Genomic DNA, 20,351 nt, shown 5'->3' with positions numbered 1-20,351 from the left:
TTCAGATTCACTTCTCTCCATTAAAATTCAGTTTTACGATTCAATGTTTTGTGCCTCACATACTGGACTCTGCACTAGGCTAAACTAGTCAAACACAGATGAGAAGAAATGGCTTTTATGACAGTAATTACAACTTTTACCTGGCATAAACTCCTCCGATACAAATACTAACTGGAAATACGATGTTCCCGGTGGTCAACTGGCCGGCTGGCATCCCGGGACAAATACCAGGGGACATCATGACTTTATTGTGATTCCCATTCAATAGATTCAATTTGAAATTAGACCATTCCAATTGAGATTTCAAGAATTCAAATTCACTTCCTGCTTTTTCTTTACAGGAGCAATTGTTAAATATTTGAGAGCTCCAGGCATTGAACCAGAGGGATCTTTCCAGCTTCATGGACCATCCCATTCTTCAGGACCTTCTCCTGACCAGGAAGCAGTAGGACCGTCTTCATCTGCAGATTGATTCACTCTCATCCACAATGAACATTTGGAGGAATTGTAAGCCAGTCTGAGGATCGCCCTGAGAATGGCTTGTGACTGTGGCCTCAGCAGAGAAGAGCTTCTCAAAGCTGAAGCTCATCAGGACCTACCAGAGGTCAGAGGTCATCCAGGGACAGGATTTGTTTTTGTTCTTTGTTTGTTTGAGCAGTAAACATTCTGCTCAAAAGGAGTGGGCTGAAGCACGAAGCTTATGAGCGCCTCCCCCCAAATTCACTGCAATAATAAGAACATTTTACACTGATATAAAAGAACAAAATATCAACAAAACATCAACAAAAGAGAACTTGTTGCATTTCAAACAACAATATCAACATGGACCAAGCATGCTTACACACACACACACACACACACACACACACACACACACACACACACACACACACACACACACACACACACACACACACACACACACACACACACACACACACACACACACACACACACACACACACACACTCATATAAATTGGTCCTACTTCTCCTCCTGGTGGCGATGCATTTCTTCCTCTCTGTATATTTCAAAAGTCTTTTGTTTGTTCACCATGAACTGTCGGGCTAAAACTTTTCAGGGTTGTGTTTATGTTTCTGAGTCCTAAAGTTTAATTCCTCACGTGGTTCATAAGGACCAGTACGATCTTGGAACCTTCTTTGTATTTGTCTTGGTAACAATCTGTAACTTGCTTTATAAAACATCTGTACTGCTTGGAACTCAACAATGTCGCTAAACTTCATGATCTTTGATTTTAAAAATGAGTTTGTGTGGTCCAAAAACACAACTTTATGAATTAATGGAATAGCTCTTTTTTGCAACATTACTATTGGTTTTACTGTGTTTTTATAAGTACTACCCCAAACCACAGTACAATAATAGAAATAGGGCAAAATCAGAGAACAATATAAGGTGTGTAGAGCTTTGATATTTAAAATGTGCTTTGCTTTTGCTATTATTGCAATGTTTCTTGAAATCTTCGTAGATATATATTTAATGTGAGATTTCCAGTTAATTCTATCATCTATAAAAACACTGGATTTGGTGTACTTTGGTGTCGGGTCGCTTCACTGGTCCTGCAATAATCAGCATCAACCATGAGATGTATGGCATATGAGGACCTCATTGAGGACTAGTGCAGAATGCCGCTGCCAGGTTTTTAACAAATTCATCCAGAGTGAACACATTCCCCCTGTGCTGTTGTCTCTCCACTGGCTTCCAGTTCCTTTCAGAATCGATCTTAAACTTCTGTTGTTTGTTTCTAATGCCATCAATGGCCAGGGTCCCTCTTACTTGTCTGATATTTTAACCCTACGTGACCCTGGAGGGCCCTGGTTCTTCAGGTCAGCTTCTTTTAGACATTCCAAGGTGGAGATACAAACAGTGGGGCGATCGCTCTTTTGCAGTCGCTGCTCCGAGACTGTGGAACAAACTGCCCCCGACATTCGCACCATCACTGATCTCGGCCTTTTTAAATCAAAGCTGAAGACTCACCTTTTTAAGTTGGCTTTTAACTCTGTCTAGGGCAGTGTATTTTATTTTATTCTGTATGCTCTGTTTTATGGATTTCTGGATGGCTTCACCAACCAGCAGCACCGCCGCACCTCCCACAGACACCACCTGTGTTCTATTTTTGTGTTTTTATGTATTAACTCTCGTATTTACTTCTTAATGTATTGTTTTAGCTTTGTTGTAAAGCACTTTGGATGTCACCGGGTGATTATAAAGGGCTATAGAAATGAAGTTTGATTTGATTTGATTTTTGATTTGACTTTGCAAATAAAATGTGTTATTATATTTAGTCACATCATGAATTAAGTGCTATGTTGTGTGAGACTGATTTTTAGTGTTGGCAGGTTTTCATTGTTGCACTTTAAATTAGATGTTGCTTTTATTTTATGATAAGTAAGCATTAAAGTCTTAAAAACACTCAGTATCTGTTTTATTTATTGAGGTATGAAGGAATGTTGTTTTCCTTGTATTATAGTTTATTTCATCAGTTTAACTTGCCTGAGTGGCTCAAAATGAGCTTTTTAATTTTAAAATGTGAAGTCATCAAAAGAAAATGTAAAGGATTAGGAATCTCCCCATTCTAGTTGGACAAACCCAGGTTCCCTAAACAGTATCTCACTCTCTGGACGAGTGTTTGCCCTGTCATGGATCACTTCCCTGCCTTCCCTGCAGAGGACATCATCTAATTGTTGTTCACGTGTTTCTTCTGTGTGGAGTTTATATCTTATTACTGTGCCTGTGTGGAGTTTGTGAGGTTTTTCTTCCACAAACCAAAAATGTAAATTTCAGGTTCAATTCATTTGTTCTCAAAGTGTGTGAGGATGAAATCCCCTCCGGAACTCAAACTTTATTTCACGCCACCAGGCCAAGTGACAGTTTGGGAGTTGGAAGTCCGATCACCTCATTGTTGTCGCATTATAAAACATGCTGTAAGTGTTCATGGTAGTTTAAATTCACAAGTGAAAAATCTTACCTATTTGTGTTAGAGGTTTGTACTTGAAGTACTTGGTAAGTCGATATATCTGTAGTGTTTCACTATTGTTACACAGCTTATGCTTGGAATTGATCTCCATTACACTGCTGACAAATTCAGTAATAAGCGTGACTGCTTTAATTGAATTATTCATGGTTTCATCCACCCCGGCTTTGGCCTCGGTTCACAACCCTGAACTGGATAAAGCAGTGTAGAAGACAGATGGAAAGTTTTAACATCCAATTGCTTCTTTTCATCACAAAAATTCCTAATAGAAATGAGTTGATGGGATAAAAAAATCCATCTTGCTGGAAAAAGGCATGACTGATAGTCGTCCTGCTGCTTCTCTCCTCTAAACGTCCCTGGCATCCCCTGGGGGGTTTCGCCCACACTTTGAAAACCACAGTGTCAGTGGGGGATTCCAACTTGGCCTTAGTTGTTAACTTTTGACCAAATGATTGTTCTTTGTGGGTTTTTTTTTTGCAGTGTAAGACCTGTGGTGGACAGATGACCTGCTGCAATACTTATAATACAATTCACAAAACAATGTTTGAGTTCTGGTGCTTCAGTCTCCTTCATTCTGAGTTGGATGTGTCATCCTGTATAAAGTCTGGTTCTACATTATAGAAGAGCAGCTGCACCATTGAGCTCCAATCAGCAGTAGATGTTTTTGTTCATGAGAGAGAAACTGCACACTCCCCAGGTTTTCTACATAATGTATTTCATTCAAAGGCACCTTGTAGAGAACTGCTAATGAAGCCTGGTGACATGTTCCTAATCGTGGCACTCTGACCTTTGTGCTTTGTCTTCAGTGTCTGTCAGAAGGACACGTTGATGTGGTCCGAGAGAGAGAGAGGAAAAAAGACATGGAGGACCTTGCCACAACAATGATTAAATGGGCTGATGTCTGGTTTGCCAAGCATGAAGAAGGGAAACAGTGAAGAAAACACCTCAAGTCTAACCTGGGGTCCGTTTCACCAAGCAGGTTTAACAAGCCATGAGCTTAACCCCGAGCTCTGAGTTGAGTTACACTGAGACAGAAAACACTGAGTTTTCGGTTCCACAACACTGGATTTTGATCAGTTTGATGAACTCAGAGTAGTTTCACCTGGAGTTATGTAAGTTCAAACGTCTTTGTCATCACAACATTATTACAAGGGAATACTGCTTGATGGTAGCTTATTAATTTATTTCTTTTAGGTGCAATTCCACGGGGGAGAAGCCTCTTGGCAGCAGCTGAAAGTGAAATATAAAAACATTGTCCAATCGGGTAAGACCGCTGCTAATTTAATTGTTAATCAATACATTTCTTAACGTAATTTCGATCATGTGTGACATTGTACAGTAAATATCAAGTGGCCATTTGACTGTGAGGTGTTTTATTCCAACATAATGCTGTTTTCAAACACATAAATGTCTTCTCACCCATATCATGTGCTGTCAAATAACTAAGACTAAACTAACGCAGACTTTACTCAGCCAACAGAAAGAAGGCAGATGAAAAACGGGTGGTGTCCCAGCACCTCCACCTTTAACAGAGGCAGAGGAGCCCTAAGCCAGAATGTTGGGAGGCCAGTGGCTGAGGGAATCCCTGGAGGAGCTCCTCTTCAGAGCTCACCCCTCAAGATACCACTTCCTTCATAATATAGAATATGCCGAGGCCTATAAATCTCTTTAAGCCTCCTTTTGTTCATCTTTATTTCCCCATCATGTCTTTGTTTTGTCTCCCAACAGATTGTGATGGTGCTCTCTGCCTGCTGGACCCCCTCATGCCACAACAGACCTTGTAAGTAGGCAACACTCCAAAGATCTTGCTAGTTGGTAGTTTAAATATACTGAAACATATTCATGTAGGATGAAGAGTACGAGGAAACCCTGTCTGCTGCCTTTACAGAGGAGGATCCACAAAGGCCTATAGAGGTATGATAGTTCTCATCCCGTTTACATTTCTGAAACATTGTGGTGGAATAAAGAGTGATATTTTGTCTACACTGAAGTATTGACACATTATTTTTAACAGGGCCTGGCTGGGCAGCAGCAGGAGGGTCCCTCAACATCCACTGCAAGGACTGACAGTGAGACAGATGTTCAGTAAACACCAGAGGTTCATTCTGTGGAATTCATGTCCAACTGTAATAATTGAATGTCCTCCTTATGTCTTCCCAGTTATCTGTAAAACACATCTATAGACTCCACCTGCTCCAGAAGATGGAAAAACTGCTCAGGAAATGCAGTAGTTGGACCACCAGATTAGAAAGGCAGATCTGGAAATTGAACTACTGGAGCACAAGTTAAGGGTGGGTGTACAGTCCCAGGTGAATTATGCTAACTACTAACTACATTAACTAAACTAGCTCTTGTATTTGTAGGAAATAAAGAAGACCAAATTAATTGTGCCTCATGTCTTTATTTGGTGGTGGCGGTGGTGGTCAGACCCCGAAGTGATGATGGCATATGGTGTCTCTGACAGCTCTGCCATAATGGGCTCATCATCATCATCATCATCATCATCATCATCGGGGTCCTCTCTACGTAGGGCAGGGTCCTCTCTACGTAGGGCAGGGTCCTCTCTACGTAGGGCAGGGTCCTCTCTACGTAGGGCAGGGTCCTCTCTACGTAGGGCAGGGTCCTCTCTACGTAGGGCAGGGTCCTCTCTACGTAGGGCAGGGTGTTATGAAGGCCCTCTCAGGGTCACCCTGAGGTGACGTAGGCACTGGAGACGGGCTTTCAGCAGGCCGATGGTCATCTCCACCTGGGCTCTTGTCCTGCAGTGAGCCCGGTTGAAGTTCTGTTGGGGGGGCCTGGTTCAGGGTCTGGGTAAGGGGTCAGCAGCCGGGGTTGGCATGGTAACCCCTGTCACCCAGCAGAAGGCCATCAAACGCTCCTGTAATGTCAAGTGGACACATTAAATGATCTGCATGAGGGACAGAGGTGAATTATATTGTGCAAATCCTGAGGCGACTTACCACGTTGCAGTCTGGTGCTGAGGTGTGACTCGCGGTACGTCCGTGACTCGTGTACAGACCCAGGCCACTCGGCCTCCACATTACTGATGTTTGCAGCATCACATATGATCTGGATGGTGCACAGAATAAGAGATGTTTAACTATGATGCACTCTTTCTTTAACATTCTGAAACAATCAATCCTCATGTACCTGCACATTGATGCTGTGAATGGACTTCCTGTTCACAAAATCTGCTTCATTGTGAGAAGGAGCTTTGATGGGATGTGCGTTCCATCGATGCAGCCTATCACATTTAGGAATCCTGAAAGACAGGAAAATTACTAATCCCACTCCAAGATTGCACCACAATATCATTAGCAGAATGTTATTTAATGGATCTCATCCTTCACCTGCAATCCTGTGGAACTCCTCCTTGATGACTCTTGAAGTTTCTCTCCAGGGAAAACAAAGGTTGTTAAAAACCTTTTTAGGGCCAGGCACACCTTTCTGATTGGCTGCATACAGTGGCCTTACTCAGGTGCTCTGCGTCTCCAATATTGTACAGAAAACTGCCTTTTGCGAGGAAACGCAGCGCAACACACACTATCTGCTACGACGTCAGGGCAAGGCTCAGCTGGTGATGTTGCTAATGTACGTACTGATTAAACTGTGGATGTACATAATGGTCTCTGCGGTAAAACGTACCGCTCAAAAAGGAAGGTGTCTGGAAATACCAGTACATCTATGGTCTGATGATGATCTGTCTGCCAATATTAAATTCTCGGTGAAGTAACGCTGCGCCTTCATCAACCGGATCATTATCAAAAGCACATTCCATATTGAGGGAATAAAGTTGACGTCTAATTTGCCTCGGGAGTAAGGCACTGCAGAACTGTTTCTCCAAAACTCCTCCGCTGAATGAGGAAATGAAATCCCGTGCAGCAGGGGGGGTCTGGTACTGCAGCAGAGGAGAGACAGGTTAACACAGAGCCACACAGACTGAGGCAAGGCAGAGCAGGGCACCACTAACTGTTGGTAGTTTGACGGTCCGACGCCGAGTCTTCATCTGATGCCAGCTTTCTAGGGAGAGAGGAGCATTGTTGAGAGAAGCCACACCCTGCCACAGGTGAGAGACCTCAGGAAATCAGCACTGCACTCCTCCACACCTCACACAGCATGCAGCACACGCCCACCTAGGAAAAAAGGAAAGGAGGGAGGGTGAAGGGAACAAATGCTGCCACGAGGCAGAGCCAGAGGTGGAGGTCATGACAGCAGGCCGGGTTTACAATGAAGAAGGCACAACTGCAACGCGGGGTTCATATTTATACATTTGCACCACCTCAACCTCACAGTGGTCAGTTCCTCGTCATGTATGCGTTGCTATGGTGACGGTGCTATTCCTTTGTCTCCAAAACTGCTTCAAACTGGTTCTTCTCAGAGCTCGACGTTCTGTGGGACAAAGTGACCTCTGACCTCTTATCTGTCCATCCAATCTTACCTTGACCATGTTTCTGCAAGTGGAGTGCTGAGGAGACGTCGCCAACCAACCTGGAAAGTCCCTGAACATGGATTTAGAGCTTTGTTATTCCCAACTTGGGCAGTGTGAGAAACTCCAGCTGTGTAGAAACACAACAGAATACAATATGTTCAGTTGTCACACACAAAACAAATGTTTAACTACTATATTCCTTCAGCAGTTATTGTTCTTTGCAACATTTAAAATAAAAATCAAAAATCAAAGAGGGCCATACTTCAGACTGTAGAACTTGGCCGAAGCCGCTCTCAATGAATATGTAATTGTTTCTATTCTTAACAAAAGCCTAATGTGAGTCACTGAGTCCTGGAAGGACTGTTTGTGGATTTCCAGTGAAGAAGAAGCCAATAATGAAGTCAGAGTAATAATGATGTGTTTCTCTAAAGTATAATGAACTATAGATTTAGAAACTGGTGAAAATCCCAATAAACCTCTAAACTACTGCGTAATTTATCTAATAAAATCATAACAATTATTCTGCCACTGGGGATAAAAATGATAATACAGGAAAAATCAACAGTAGACTTGTTATTGATAGCAATTAAAAGTGATATATCAGCCCTTTGGGCCAGTGCCTACAACTTTTGACTTGCCTGAAGTTTATTGGAACTTTATAAGCTTGAATAATGTCTGAATTCAACCAACACAACTTTTTACATAAAAACACTTGTAGTTTCTTTAATAATCAAGATCTCAATGAAACTAATTTGATCGTATTAAGATTGGAGCTGTCACACACTACGACCATACTCCTACACACTGCCACACCTTATTTTTGGTGTTTTATCCAAATGCATTTATTTCAATAACATGGTAAATGTGTGTCATGTATTTTTATTATATTAACAAATCAAATCCTGTCCTCTTCCTGCTCACTCAACTTTTTTTTAGAACTGTAGCCCGTCTATAGCCTGCAAGCCGATAGAAATAGGGCCCTGAACTCGTTATTATAAAAACAACAATAATATTAGTTTTGGGATTTGAAAATTAAGAGTACCAGAAAACAATCAATGGCAGCCGATGATGGTAAGTAGAGTTCACTGTTTGGTTTTTTTCACCTTTCACCTCGTTCAATTCACAGCCAACAATATGACAAAGAAATCTTAGTAAAAGTTAACAAATAAGATGCTACTTTATTACAAAAAAAGAAACATTGCAACAATAAACAAACAATCATGAAAACCTCGGCTAAGCCGGCATAAAAGTCTTTCAAAGCAAAATAACCCGTTGCGGGCCAGTTAAGTGGGAGTTCATAGGGAAAAATAAACTCAGTCTTGTTCTCCCAAACAAGTGGAATCAAATTCCATGCAATACCTTCTAGAGGTGGTGAGGTGAGTCGGTGGTACAAGTTGGAGCTGGGGGCAGAAGCAGGATGCAGGAGGTGGTGCAAGTTGGAGCTGGGGGCAGAAGCAGGATGCAGGAGGTGGTGACGAGGGGCCGCTGGGGTCCCACGTGGCCAGAGGAACTCTGAGCCTCTCGGGGGCTCAGAGCGCTATCTGGTGATGGCTGGTCGTCTTCGGAGGGAAAACAGTTCAGTTGCCGTTGATAGCTCGGACACACGCTGCGAGGAGTGGACGTCTATTCCACCACTGCTCACTTGGTTGAAGGCAGTATATCTACAATGAAGTTCTGGGCTAAAACTTCATCCGTCGTTCGCTCAGTCCACACTTTGCTTTGTCAGCAAAACTCTCTCCCTCTCTCTGTCTGTGTCTCCTTCTCTGCTCTCTCCCAGGCTGGTTCACCCACACCCTCTTCACACCTGTTTCCCTGCACCCCTCTGCTCACCTCAGCTTCCCAATTATCCAATGAGCAGCCATCAGGCTGCAGCCAGGCCCACAGCCATCTCTCCACCCAGAAACATCACATTTCGGAAATACACAACATGAAGTGCACAAATAAACAGTTGAATACACAAAATGAAATACATCAAACATTCAAATAAACTTTTACATGTTGTACCTTTAACAAACCAAAATGAATGTATTTGAATCACCTTTTAATATATTTTAAACTTTTTATCCCACTACCAGGGGCATATATTTATCAATGTTTTAATAGGTATTAATATTTTCCACTGGGCTACAGAACCATAAGATGTTAAATCTTGAAAGTCAAACTAATCAAAAATATGTCAATTTAGTTGAAGTTGTTTTTCTGTGTTGAATTTGAGTGAGTTTTTATACGTTCCGGTGAAAAATTCAAAATGGCGTAATTCGAGGGGTTCCCAAGGAATTATACGACGATATCCAATCAGAATGCATGCAATGTGTGTGAATGTGTGGAAGCCTGAGTGGGGATGTAATGACCATGAGTGTCCACCAGGTGGCGGCGGACCTTGGAGAGTCAGTGTGAGTGGGTGTAATGACCTCGAACGGACACCAGAGGGAGGCAGGCGTCTGGTTCGAGGCAGTGACTGCCACTCACACTGACCCTCCAAGGTCCGCCGCCACCTGGTGGACACTCATGGTCATTACATCCCCACTCAGGCTTCCACACACTCACACACACGTCTTTCAGTAAGATCATGCACAATGCAGTAGAAACACTTTTTAGAAATTTATATTAGTTTGGGGATATTTGTGGACTGTTTATGTACAAATTCAACTATAATAAAGTTAAATAAATAAATAAAGTTGTGTTTGTTTTGTCTTTTTGGACATATTTTAGACTTGTTTTAAAGGTTTTTCAGACTAGTTTTTGACATATTTTAGACTTGTTTTAAAGGTTTTTCAGACTAGTTTTGGACATGTTTGAGGCAAGGCCAATATATATAGAGTGCCATTCAGACACAAAGCAAATCAAAGTGCTTCTTAAAGAAATACAAGATGTTTCATTAAAACAAACTGATTAAATGTAGTTAGACTTGTTTTTAATGTTTTTCTATGGAGCCCCTGAAAGGCCATAGAGAAAAAAAAATAATGCATGTGAATAAGTCATTACCTCAAGTTAATAAAATGCAGGAACAAGATCATTTAACTGGCTTTACCTACAAGTTGCCACGATGTGTTCGACAAATTTAATTCACTTTCATTCATATATTGCTGAATAAAACATAATTTCAAAGCATTTTTACAGATAAACACGAAATATTTACCAGAAGCATCTGTGAAAAGGAAAAAAAACCTTTTAACAGGAAGAAACCTGCAGAACCAGGGTCAGAGGTGGAGACGTTCTGCTGTTCTGGTTCGGGTTAGGAAATAGAAGGAGAGGAAAAGGATTGGAGTTCAATCCATTGAGACCTCACAGCCTCCAGAACGTCCCGGATGTGGTTCCAGACACCTCAAACCATCTTCAGAGGTCTGGAGGAGTCCATGTCTCCATGGTCAGCGCTGTCTTAGCAGCAAAGAAGCTGGTCATCATGTTATGGCTGATCATAGCATGAGGCCAAATATCAGAGTAAAATAAAGATACTAATTGAAATATTTTCCTAGAAACTTTTCTAACATAAGTTTTGGTCAAAAACTCACAAAATGAACACAGATAAAAGTCTATATTATATTTTCATGGCTCACTTTCTTTTTCACAATTTGATTTCAAAGTTTTGTGTTCAAAAGAAAAGACATTTAGACTCACAGCCCATATTTTCTTTATACATTTACAAGCGCTTTGTGCAGTTGTATGCTTAAATCATGTTACAATGTTTTATAACTTTACTGCCTCTAAAGGGCACCACGAAATCCTTCAAAACAAAACAATACTCATTTCACATGATAATTCTCACGTTGCTCTTGTTTGGAAACAGATTTATGTTGTTTTGTAATAAACTTGGTCAGGGAACAACTGCCACATTTGTTCTCCTTTGTACGAAGTGTGCCTCAGCGGACAAACATCTGCTTCCTCGCTGCATGATAACTTCACAAACTTCCATCTCCATGTCATGAGTATTTGCCATGAAGCAGAAATCCCTTCGCTCCAGCCCCACAGGTGCTCGGCGAGGCTCTCGCATGTCCTCACGTTTACTGCCACATCTGTGCAGAGATGACCGACCCCCCCCCAATAAAAAAGCCTGCATGCTGAGAGTCGGCATGGCCGAGGCCGTAGCCCTTCACTCCACCAGCCGTGTAGCAGGTTGATCAGTGGTGACAGCTGTGATGGAAACAGCTCCATCATGGCGACGCCCTCTGGGGCACAGCTGCAGGGACGACACCAAGAGGGAGAACCGGTCGCCCAGCCTCCGTCTTTAGATGATATTTTCCTGGGATTCATCTGGAGCGCCTCGCAGCGGGACGTCTGCACCGCAGGCCGGTTCCTGCAGAGGAGACACACACTGTTTGAAAGTCCCAATTATTGAGAAGGAAAAGTGGTCAAATGCAACCCGAAGTCAGACGAGCCGCCCAAATGCACGTCAGACACATTCCACATTTGACCGACAACACATAAGTAGAAAAGCGCCACTTTGTGCTGTAGGTTTAATTTTACATTGACACGTTTGCCTTCTATGGGAAATGGTCTCATTCATTACGACTTCATGAATGTTGAATTTACTGTGGCAGGGCTCAAGCAGCTAGAAGACGGATTTCACTGTACAGTTTTTGAGAGATATAATATACATGATAGGTCCATCAACCTAGATAACTGGATCCAACGTACTGCAGGGTCTCTGGTGCTGATCCCAGTCCAGCCACACGCTCACATCCACAAATGAGGACAATTTTTGTTTAAGACAAATTAATACAATTATGTGCATGTAACAGTAAATCATATACATTGATTTGATCCATGTACAGAGAACCTTTGAACCCTGTGAGTACTAAGTCACATGTAAACATAACTCTCCAGTAGTGGATTCTTTAGTTTCTTTATATGGATTGTGTGTCTGATTGTTTCAAGTTGCTTTCCAGCTCATTCCATAAGTTTAGACCTCTATGACATATACCAGAACTGGTACATTTTAGTTTTCTATATTTACCTAGTAGAAGTAGTTTATTTCTGATATGTTGGTGAGAGGGAATGAGTTCACATAATCTAATATTGACCTGTTAACATTATACATAATACATGCAATGTGATAAAGATCAATTTCAGGAAGCTTTAGGAGACCATGTTTATTGGACAGAGCATTTGTTGAGGAGTTTATCAACTATGAAATGATTCTTATAGCTTTCTTTTGGAGTGTCAGAAGTTTTTGTTGTGTAAGTAGAGGATGTGTCGGTACAGATGAAGTCACAATAATTCAAGTGAGGCTCAAACAGACATCTATACAGTGATAACAGTGCATCTATTGGGACCTACTGTCTCATTTTAAATCATTTCATTCACGTCTTTGTCTATGTTCAAAGTTAGGATCATGAGGATTTGCTCCTTAAATTCCACTCATCCTCAAATTGTACATGTATGATCACAGGCAGCGCCACCTGGGGGACATGCTTCCAATCGCTGACTAGTGAGGATCTGTTCAATGCTGCTGGCAGCTTTAATTGTGGCACTGACCTAATTACCTAACTACCTACCTACCTACCTACCAACCTACCTACCTACCTACATACCTACCTACCTACCAACCTACCTACCTAACTACCTGCCTACCTACCTACCTACCTACCTACCAACCTAACTACCTACCTACCTACCTACCTACCTACCTACCTACCTACCTACCTACCTACCTACCTACCTACCTACCTACCTACAAATGTTACCTACACACAATGATGACCATGTTCTTCCAGGTGTGAATACATTTATTCAAACTGAGAAACAGTCTGCAAACACAGAAGAACCACAAAAAGCTGTCTCAGTATTTGAGTACTCTACTTTACAATACTGCAATATTGCTTGTCAGGCTGGTTTTCTTCCTTTTTTGCCAGGAAACTCTTGTAGAACTAAATACACTCATAACTAAACGTCAAATCTAGCTATTGAACACATGAAACCAATGACTCAACACAAAACAATCAACACAAATACAACCCCAATAGTGACTTATATGTCCCCAACTTAGCACAATATACTGCATCATGATTGTGTTAAATTGGGTACGTATACAGATAAACAGGGCGCTTTATACCAAACTTTACGGTAAACGTATTCCACTGGCTCTGACCAATGAGCTGACAGCATACTCACTCACCAGTTTGACAACACAGAATCCCGCTTATCTCATTGGTTGAAGTTCACCGCTCGTCGGTCTGGGGTCCGTCAGTCTGCTCAGCAGTGGGCGGCAGGGGAAGCTCCATCTCATGTTCCTCAGGTGAGTGCTGTTTAGAATGTTCATAGTATAGAATAGACAGTCAACAAGCCATGACGACGCTGGTAACCATGACTTTCTCTTACTTCCAGTCTACTGAATGCTGGATCCCTGATCTGCTGAGTGCTCGTCCTCGCATTCCGCTCAGCAGAAGGTCACGGAGGAAGCTCAGTCTCCTGCTCCACGGGGAAGTGCTGTTCGCTCAAGACAGAATGTAAACCACTATTATAAATGTGAAATGAACATTGCATACACCCTTAAATCAATGGTGGGGTATCATAAAATATGCTGCGCTAATTAGAACTTTATAAAATAAAATAAGTAAAAAAAGCCCAAATCCGGCCTGCCCTTGATTTTGAAGAAGATCACTGTGACTTCTTCCTCTCTGTGTCCTTCTGTGGACATTAACGGAGTCTTTCTTCTCATGTTCTACCTCAAATAGCAGCAGCAGTTGCAGCCACACTCCGAGAAGGACCAGGGGGCCGAGCAGCTTCAGGCGGCCAAAGAACATCACAAGGCCGAGAAGCATGAGAAAGACGATCAAGCCAAGAACTATCAGGCTGATCAGCATCGTCAAGCTGATCCAGTCCAGAACTGTCTTCAGGCTGATCAGCATCATGGAGCTGAGCAGGTCCAACAGCACCGGCTGAATAACGAATGTCGGCTGGATGACCAGGTGGAGAAGCGACGGCAGGTGGAGCAGCGTCGTCAAGCAGAGGAGCGTTTATTGGCTGAGCAGGCCGAACGACGACGGCTCAACAACCAACGTCGGCCGGACGATCAGGCGGAGAGGCGGAGGGACCACAGATTCCCGCCAGGCAGTGGGAGGACACAGACCCACTGGAGACGAGTCTCAAGATGAGGAGGTGAGAATCTGTTGCCACATCATGCAGAATATTAGGATTACTATTGCAACAACACATCATCAGTAGGGTAAAACTAACCTGTCCCACGACGGTCTAACCAGCTCACCTTCCCTATTAGTGGGTGAACAATCCAACGCTTGGTGAATTCTGCTTCACAATGAGAGGAAGAGCCGACATGGAAGGATCAAAAAGCCACGTCGCTATGAACGCTTGGCCGCCACAAGCCACTTCTCCCTGTGGTCACTTTTCTGACGCCAGATGAAAAACCAGATGATGATAGTTATAATGAATAGTTTTTATTTTACATATGTACAGAACGGGAGATCAGGGCTGCAGTGGGGCAGCGGCAGGGCGAGAGTCAGTCACTGTGTTGGTGGGGATTAAAGACGGGCTGGATCGTGGCTGGATGTGGGAACATCTGGTCCAAGTTGCTCATCCAATCCCCTGGTTGAGGCAGTTGGCGTTGTAAACAGGCCGCCATGGTGTCTGGTGGTTGGAAGATCTTATTCCTGGTCTTTTCTTTGTCTAAAAACAGAAAATACGTTAATAACTAAGTTCATTAAAAATGTGTATTTTTTTTTTACAGTTTTAGTGACGTCATATGAACATTTCTGACTTTCAGGTGAGCAGAGAGTTCATACATAGTTAGAGGTGGTCGACCAGCCCGGGTTGTTCTCCTCATGGCGCTGTGCCTCGACTCTCGCCTGCTCAAAATACTTCTCCTGCTGAGGTCGTGACAACGACCTCCACTGTGGACAGACGACAACACATTGTCAGCACACACACACACACACACACACACACACACACACACACACACACACACACACACACACTCACACACACACACACACACACACACACACACACACACACACACACACACACACACACACACACACACACACACACACTCACACACACACACACACACACACACACACACACACACACACACACACACACACACACACACACACACACACACACACACACACACACACACACACACACACACACACACACACACACACACACACACACACACACACACACACACACACACACACACACACACACACACACACACACACACACACACACACACACACACACACACACACACACACACACACACACAAAGACAAGCCAGCTTCTAAACTTGAGTAATGAATTTGTATCTCCAACATGTAGGAGCAGACAACTTCCCCTCTTTCCCACTTCTGCATTTACTGCCGCTCCCCGTCAGGCCCAGCTCAGCAGCGACGACGGGCCTCGTCCAGAATGGAGGATGGAGGCGCTTCACTTCATCAGAGGGGCACGATGGATGCCCTGCGACGCATCAACATCTGCACCGGACTGAGGGAGGGAGAGGCCCTGCTGCAATACTCACAAGACAATGGTTGAGTTCTGGTTGAGTCTCCTTCATTCCAAGTAGGATGTGTCATCCTGTATAAAGTCTGGTTCTACATTATAGAAGAGCAGCTGCACCATTGAGCTTCAATCAGCAGTAGATGTTTTTGTTCATGAGAGAGAAACTGCACACTCCCCAGGTTTTCTACATAATGTATTTCATTCAAAGGCACCTTGTAGAGAACTGCTAATGAAGCCTGGTGACATGTTCCTAATCGTGGCACTCTGACCTTTGTGCTTTGTCTTCAGTGTCTGTCAGAAGGACACGTTGATGTGGTCCGAGAGAGAGAGAGGAAAAAAGACATGGAGGACCTTGCCACAACAATGATTAAATGGGCTGATGTCTGGTTTGCCAAGCATGAAGAAGGGAAACAGTGAAGAAAACACCTCAAGTCTAACCTGTTCTGTTCACTTCAGCTTGGGTCAGATGTAGGGTAGTGCCACATTTAGACAGGAGATGGAGCCCAACATAAGGGGAGGGCCTGAGCTCTAAGCTCCTCCTGTGTGACTCCTACCCTGATTTAAAATCCATCACCTGTGTGGTTAGACACTCAGAGAATGCAGTGGAGGAGCTCAGAGACGTTGTTGGTGATTTGGTGAACTATTTTGATTGACATGTCATTTGACCTGATTTAAGGATAAACTCTACTACCATAGTGGTTGGCCTGACCAGTCTGTTTGCAGAGGCTTAATTTAGGCAAAATTCACCGTTACTGGGTGCTGGGTGGTCCACTTGAGATACATATACATATTGTGATTTTATAGTGCAATTTATGTTAAAACAATGAAGGATAAAACTACTAAAATGTTAAGAGTAATGATTTTTGGTTGAGTTTGATAAGTACATTTACATAAAGACTAAAATGAATAAATACATTTATGGGTCAAATGCATTGTAAAAAGTTAGACTTTGATTAAATGGTTAAAATAAGTACGTTGAGGTACATGATTTAATTTTACAAATGGAAAACAATTTAGGTTGAAACATAGTGGTAGATAGCAGATAATTCAGTTAATAAATTAATTAATAAAAATGATAAGAATTTCACGGTGTTAATTCATTGGAAACATTTGAACAGAGCTTTTTTCTTCCTTTGTCTCTTTTTTACTCTTTTCTTTAAGGTTTTCAACCTGTTATATAAAAAGCTGGAAGTACACTTTTTAAAAAGTTAATTTTCAGCACTTTCATGCGCTCTCCTGCTTTCATACTGAAGCCAAGTCTTTCATTATCGGGCCTCTGCTGCCATCTACTGATGGATGGTAAGAATAGCATTTATTCGTTCATATCAAGTGTTATTTGTTTCTCACAATAGGGCATGGGCCAATAGTAGAAAACATTACATTTGTTCACATAGTGTCATCATTTGTCTCAGTGTGTATGAGCCCAAATTACATTAATGTCCCTGCAACTTTTCCTGACTGGGTGAATCCAGCATGACTCAACCCCGTCCTTTGTCCCAAATATCTCCAGGAGTTTTGGACTGTAGTGTCCAGTTGGCCTTGTGTTGATGTACTTGAGCTCCATCCATGTCCCGTCAAGCTGGGAAGCATCGGAAAGAAGAAATAAGCTTGACAATGTCCCCGTCTTCGGCACAGGCCGAAGTTATTTGATGTCTATGAACAGGGAAATTACTTCCTATAGGCGGATGAGGTGTGTGCCGAGGGCCTTCAGGCCACCAGGGGCCCCAAAGCTGTATGTGCAGCCTCACCTGAGAAGAATTACAATTACCTGTCTTTTATATGCATGTTTATCAGGTGTTTATTATGTCCCCTATGTGCTTAAAAATATATATGTATGTATGAAAAATTGTTACAGTTGGCGTTGTCATTTATAGATTATTATGCTGTCTCTACTGCTGAATCAGAGATGAATCTGTTCTTTAACAAAATATCTTGGAAGGACCAGTCCTGCTTTAACAAAGATCCAGTTTTTCAGTGCCTCCACATGAAGCAGAATTAAAACAAGCAGAGTTGTTGTCCCCCAGGTGGCGCTGCCTGTGATCATACATGTGCTTTTTGAGCCTGAGTGGAGCAAGTCCTCCTGATTTGAACTTTGCACACAGATGAAGGCATGAATAAAATCTAACTGTATTTCATTAAATACATTTTAAAAAGAGTTTGTAAATTCATTCACTTCTCTCCATTAAAATTCAGTTTTACATTCAATGTTTTGTGCCACACATACTGGACTCTGTACGAGGCTAAACTAGTCGAACACAGATGAGAAGAAATGGCTTTTATGACAGTAATTACAACTTTTACCTGGCATAAACTCCTCCGATACAAATACTAACTGGAAATACGATGTTCCCGGTGGTCAACTGGCCGGCTGGCATCCCGGGACAAATACCAGGGGACATCATGACTTTATTGTGATTCCCATTCAATAGATTCAATTTGAAATTAGACCATTCCAATTGAGATTTCAAGAATTCAAATTCACTTCCTGCTGGACCAAGGTTTATCCCAAATCTATTGAAGGTTGTTTACCAAACAGAAATGATGCTGCATTCAAATGAAAATAGGAAAGTAGATGAGGAAACAAGGAGGAAGGAAGGAGTCCAGTCTGCTTTCCTTTATTGCCTCCAGCGGCAGGACAGTTCACCTGTCAAACATTTTCCCCTGCGTGACTGGACGTCCTCTTTTAACCCCTCCCCGTCACCCACACACCCACTCCATTGCAGGAACCTCCGTCCAGGTGCCCGCCACAATAAAATATAAAATAATGCTACTCCTCATATGGTAATTAAAGAAAATGATAGCATGAGAGTGATTTTTGTTTTTTTAATTTTTATTTACAGGTTTCTGAGGTGGAAGCAGGGCACTATGTGTGATCTGAGAGCCGACTTGTGGCTGGAACTGGTGGATCCGACCAACATTATCCAGGTAAAAATAGCCGGGATAAACAAGTGGGCTTTGGGCCTGTGGGGTGTTTGTACCCTCATTACTGGTACGACCTCTTTTTCGTGGTCTCTTCCTCCCCTAAAAACAGAAAATACATTCATAACTAAGTTGATTAAAAAAAAAAAAAAAAACTCTTGAGCAGTTTGAGTGACGTCTTGTGAACATTAATGAGTTTAAGGTGAGGAGAGAGTTCATACATAATTGGAGGCGGTCGACCAGCCCGGGTACTTGGCCTCATGCAGCTGAGCTTCGGCTCTGGCTGCCTCATAGTACCGCTCCTGCTGAGGTCGCGATAACGACTTCCACTGTGGACAGATGACAACACATTGTCAGCACAGACACACAAAGACAAGCCAGCTTCTAAACATGAGTAATGAATTTGTATCTCCAACATGTAGGAGCAGACGACTTACCCTCTTTCCCACTACTGTATTCACAGCCGCGCTCCCTGTCAGGCCCAGCTCGGTGGCAACGACGGGCCTCTGCTCTTTTAAGAAGAGCATGTATGCGTTAGGCGGTTTTTTGATGTAATGGCCTGCATCGCCATCATCGTTGCCCCGCCTTCGTTTTCTGCAGGCACCAAAAACAAATGTTCAGAGAAGCATTGAGGAAGAGTTCCAACATAAATCAACATGTAACAGGATGTTATGGTGTTACACTCTCATCCTCAGAGCCACAAGGGGACAGTGAACTCACCTTGAAGTGCCGCTGGCAGCAGGAGCAGCAGGAGCAGCAGGAGCAGCAGGAGGAGGAGCAGCAGGAGCAGCAGGAGCAGCAGGAGCAGCAGGAGCAGCAGGAGGAGCAGGAGGAGCAGCAGGAGCAGCAGGAGGGACGGGAGCCACGCTCTGAGTGTTGTTCACAAGACACTGTAGACAAAGGAAAAGTGTTAAAAGTTCCACAAGTTTGATTGATTATGAAGCGACACACACGAGTCGTGGTTTTTTAGTTTGGAAGGATGTGATGAACACGGTTTTACAGAGAGTCAACGCTCTTAATCTTGATGCCACTTTGTTTTTAATAGATTTTAATTTTTTAAACCTTCGCAATATGTCATTGTTTTATAAAAGTGTTTTTAGAGTCTGGAACTATTTTCGATGCACTGTGGTGCCCCCTGCTGGGTCTCTACACTGGCTGCTGTCAGAGCCTCTGGTGGGGGGGGGGTCCAGGCTGGACATCCAGGACCAGTCCACACCAGGCCTCACCAGCGCACTGTACACCAGGGGGGGGGGGGGGGGGGGGGTCACCCTCAAGACTCTGATCCACAAAGTCGGGTGGAGGCTGGTGGATGGAGGTGCTGCTGCTCAGCTTCTTGGCCTGCAGTCGTATGGCCATGCGGGCCAGCTTCTGAGGAAGTGGGCAGAGCGGCTCTCTGAGCAGGAGAGGAGCCTCCTGACGATGTACGTGGTGGGGGAGGAGGTGCCGGATCCGGAGGACCCCTTCCCGGATCTGAAGATCTACCCCAACCTCAGGAACTGCTCTGGACCACTACTAAAGGGGGGTGACCACAGACCTGTT

Source organism: Blennius ocellaris, assembly GCF_963422515.1.
Source record: "Blennius ocellaris genome assembly, chromosome: 18".
Classification (NCBI taxonomy): Eukaryota; Metazoa; Chordata; class Actinopteri; order Blenniiformes; family Blenniidae; genus Blennius; species Blennius ocellaris.
The sequence above is the reverse complement of the archived record's forward strand: the minus strand, read 5'-3'. Positions refer to the sequence as shown.